Raw genomic sequence first — 5,031 nt, 5'->3', positions numbered from 1 at the left:
CAATGATTATATCTATAGGCATCACGTCCAAAACAAGTAGACCGATACTTTCTGCATCTACTACTATTACTCCACACGTCGACCCCTATCCAGCATGCATCTAGTGTATTAAGTCCAAAAGAACAGAGTAACGCCTTAAGCAAGATGACTTGATGTAGATGGACAATCTCATATCTATGATAAAAGCCCATCTTGTTACCCTTGATGGCAACAACATGATGCGTGCCTTGCTGCCCTTTATGTCACTGGGAAAGGTCACCACACGGTATGAACCCAAAACCAAGCACTTCTCCCATTGCAAGAATCATATATCTAGTTGGCCAAACAAAACCCAAGACTCGAAGATACTTACAAGGATATCAAATCATGCATATAAGAAATCAACAAAGACTCAAATATAATTCATAGATAATCTGATCACAAATCCACAATTCATCGGATCTCGACAAACACACCGCCAAAGAGGATTACATCGGATAGATCTCCATGAAGATCATGGAGAACTTTGTATTGAAGATCCAAGAGAGAGAAGAAGCCATCTAGCTACTAACTACAGACCCGTAGGTCTGAAGTAGACTTCTCACGAGTCATTGGAGAGGCGATGATGTTGATGTAGAAGCCCTCCAACTCCAAAGTCCCCTCCGACAGGGCACCGGGAAGGGTCTCCAGATGAGATCTCGCGGAAACGGAAGCTTATGGTGGCGGAAAAGTGTTTTCGTGGATGCCCTGATTTTTTCTGGAATTTTAGGGAATTTATAGGCCAAGGACCTAGGGCAGGGGAGTGCCAGGGGGGCCACAAGCTTGGTTGCCGCGGCCTCCCCCTGGCCGCGGCAACAGGGCTTGTGGGCTCCCTAAGAGCCCACTGCCTTGGCCCTCAAGCATCCCGATCTTCTTCCATTCTGGGAAAATTTATTTCGAGGATTTTATTCCGTTTGGACTCCGTTCCAAAATCAGATCTGAAAAGAGTTAAAAACACAGAAAAAACAGGAACTGGCGCTTGGCACTGAATTAATAAGTTAGTCCCCAAAAAGATATAAAAGGTAAACAAAACATCTAAAGATGACAAGATAACAGCGTGAAACCATAAAAAATTATAGATACGTTTGAGACGTATCATCCCATGATCCGTCCCGATCTAGCGCCAAACGGACGACACCTCCGCGTTCAGCACACGTACAACTCCATGACGATCTCGGCCTTCTTGATCCAGCAAGCAAGACGAAGAAGTAGATGAGTTCTCTGGCAGCGTGATGGTGCTCCGGTGGTGGTGATGATCTACTCCTGCAGGGCTCCGCCCGAGCTCCGCAGAAATCCGATCTAGAGGTAAAACTATGTGGAATAGGCTAGAGTTGCACGTGACAAAGTTGTGTCTCAAAAAGCCCTAAACCACCAATATATATAGGAGAAGGGGAGGGGCTAGCCTTGGGGCATAATGGCTCCAAGGTTGCGCCGGCCGCCAGGGAGGAGGAGGACTCCTCCTCCAATTCGGTTTGGGAAGGAGGAGTCCTCCTCTTCCTTCCCACCCCCCTCTTTCCTTTTCTTCTTCTTTTCATTTGGTATTTTTACATGTGGCGCCATTGTCCTCTTGGGCTAACTCCACCAGCCCACTAAGGACTTGGTGCGCCACCCTAGGGCCTTGGGATCACTCCCGGGTGGGTGGGCCCCTCCCGATAAACACCCGGAACCTATTCGTCACTCCCGGTACACTGTCGGTAATGCCCTAAACTTTCTGGTGACCAAATGAAACCATCCTATATATCAATCTTCGTTTACGGACCATTCCGGAAACCCTCGTGACGTCCGTGATCTCATCCGGGACTCCAAACAACATTCGGTAACCACACATATAACTCAACTATACTAAAACATAATCAAACTTTAAGTGTGCAGACCCTGCGGGTTCGAGAACTATGTAGACATGACCTGAGACACTCCTCAGTCAATATCCAATAGCGGGACCTGGATGCCCATATTTGATCCTACATATTCTCCGAAGATCTTATCGGTTGAACCTCAGTGCCAAGGATTCATATAATCCTGTATGTCATTCCCTTTGTCCTTCGGTATGTTACTTGCCCGAGATTCGATCGTCGGTATCCGCATACCTATTTCAATCTCGTTACTCGCAAGTCTCTTTACTCGTTCCGTAATACAAGATCCCGTGACTTACACTTAGTCACTTTGCTTGCAAGCCTTGTGTGTGATGTTGTATTACCGAGTGGGCCCTGAGATATCTCTCCGTCACACGGAGTGACAAATCCTAGTCTTGATCCATACTAACTCAACGGACACCTTCGGAGATACCTGTAGAGCACCTTTATAGTCACCCAGTTATGTTGCGACGTTTGATACACACAAGGCATTCCTCCGGTGCCACTGAGTTATATGATCTCATGGTCATAGGAATAAATACTTGACACGCAGAAAGCAATAGCCATAAAATGACACGATCAATATGCAACGTTCATAGTTTGGGTCTACTCCATCACATGATTCTCCCAATGATGTGATCCAGTTATCAAGTGAGAACACTTGCATATAGTTAGAAAACCTTGACTATCATTGATCAACTGGCTAGCCAACTAGAGGCTTGCTAGGGACATTGTTTTGTCTATGTATCCACACATGTATCTATGTTTTCATTCAATACATTTATAGCATGGATAATAAATGATTATCTTTTAACATGAAATATAATAATAACTATTTTACCATTGCCTCTAGGGCATATTTCCAACAGTAATGATTCCCTCGGATGACAAAAATTGCTTGACGACCACGTATCGTCCCCCCTCACACGAACCAGTGAGCGAGTCCCCTCGCCCCAAAAAAATCCGACGACTGAGGACTGATACGTCTCCAATGTATCTATAATTTTTTATTGTTTCATGCTATTATCTTGTCAAACTTTAGATGTTTTGCATGCCTTTTATACAGTTTTTGGGACTAACTTATTAACTCAGTGCCAAGTGCCAGTTCCTGTTTTTCCATGTTTTTGACCCCTTTCAGAGGAGGATTTTGAACGGAGTCCAAACGGAATGAAACTGCCAAAAAGATTTTTTCCAGAACAGAAAAAGGTCGGAGAGCCGGAGAATCAGGGAAGGGGGCCCCCAGGGACCCCACAAGCCCTCATGGCACGGACAGGGGGGGCCTGCGGCCCCCTGGCTTGTGGGCTCCCTGAGGCTCCTTTGCCCTAGGTTTTGCGCCTATATATCCCCAAAAATTCCACAAAAAATCAGGAGATCATCGAAAGTACTTTTCCGCCGCCGCAAGCTTCTATCTCCGCAAGATCCCATCTGGGGCACGTTCTGGTGCCCTGCCTGAGGGGGGATTCGGATATGGAGGGCTTCTTCATCAACACCATGACCTCTCCGATGATGCGTGAGTAGTTCACCATAGACCTACGGGTCCATAGCTAGTAACTAGATGGCTTCTTCTCTCTCTTGGATCTTCAATACAAAGTTCTCCATGATCTTCATGGAGATCTATCAGATGTAATCTTATTTTGTGGTGTGTTTGTCGAGATCCGATGAATTGTAGATTTATGATCAGATTATCTATGAATCTTATTTGAGTTTCTTCTGATCTCTCTTATGCATGATTTCATATCCTTGTAATTCTCTTCGAGTTGTGGTTTTTTTTGGCCAACTAGATCTATGATTCTTGCAATGGGAGAAGTGCTTGGTTTTGGGTTCATACCGTGCGGTGACCTCACCCAGTAACAGAAGGGGTAGCGAGTCACGCATCGTGTTGTTGCCATCAAGGGTAAAAAGATGGGGTTTTCATCATTGGTTTGAGATTATCCCTCTACATCATGTCATCTTGCTTAAGGCGTTACTCTGTTCGTCATGAACTCAATACACTAGATGCATGCTGGATAGCGGTCGATGTGTGGAGTAATAATAGTATCGGGGGGTACTAGCCATGGAAAAGTGAGAATATAGTATCCCAACACCAATATAGATAGAATTCAAGTTTGCTACAATACCAAAAGAAGTGGTAGTTTGTTTTCTTGTGCTAATGTTATCACGAGTTTCTGTTTAAGTTTTGTGTTGTGAAGTTTTCAAGTTTTGGATGATGTTCTCATGGACAAAGAGATAAGGAGTGGAAAGAGCTCAAGGGCATCCCAAGCCAAATTCAAGGACACCAAAAAGTCTAAGCTTGGGGATGCCGTGGGAAGGCATCCCCTCTTTTGTCTTCAATCCATCGGTAACATTACTTGGAGCTATATTTTTATTCACCACATGATATGTGTTTTGCTTGGAGAGTCTTGTATCTTAGGAGTTTTTTTATTTTTGTAGTGTCACAATCATCCTTGCTGCACACCTTTTTGAGAGAGAGAGACATGCACTCATCGTGATTTTGCTAGAATGCTCATAGTGCTTCACTTATATCTTTTGAGCTAGATACTTTTGCTCTATGTGCTTCACTTATATCTTTTAGAGCACGGCGATGCGTGACTTGGTAGTTGGCTTATGCTATGAAAGTAGTCCCAAAGGTGATAGGTACCCAAAGAGGATGGAAAAACCTCCGTCTTCATGTGCATTGAGTAGAAAGAGAAGTCTTGATTCCTCTCAGTTAGTTTTGAGACGTGGATTTGGTAATATTAAGAGCTATGTTAGTAGGGTGTTGTGAATCTAGAAATACTTGTGTTGAAGTTAGTGATTCCCGTAGCATGCACATATGGTGAACCTCTATGTTAGGAAGTCAGAGCATAATTGATCTATTGATTGTCATCCTTTGTGTTGAGGTCGGGATCGCGCGATGGTTAACACCTACCAACCCTTCCCCTAGGAGTATGCGTTTAGCACTTTGTTTCGATTACTAATAAAAACTTTCGCAACAAGTATGTGAGTTCTTCACGACTAATGTGAGTCCATGGTATAGACGCACTTTCACCTTCCACCATTGCTAGCCTCTGTAGTGCCGCACAATTCTCGCCGGTGCACAAACCCACCATATGCGTTCTTCAAAACAGCCACCGTACCTACCTACTATGGCATTTTCATAGCCATTACGAGATATATTGCC

The sequence above is a fragment of the Hordeum vulgare genome, chromosome 4H, assembly GCF_904849725.1.
Source record: "Hordeum vulgare subsp. vulgare chromosome 4H, MorexV3_pseudomolecules_assembly, whole genome shotgun sequence".
In the NCBI taxonomy this organism is placed as follows: domain Eukaryota; kingdom Viridiplantae; phylum Streptophyta; class Magnoliopsida; order Poales; family Poaceae; genus Hordeum; species Hordeum vulgare.
The sequence above is the reverse complement of the archived record's forward strand: the minus strand, read 5'-3'. Positions refer to the sequence as shown.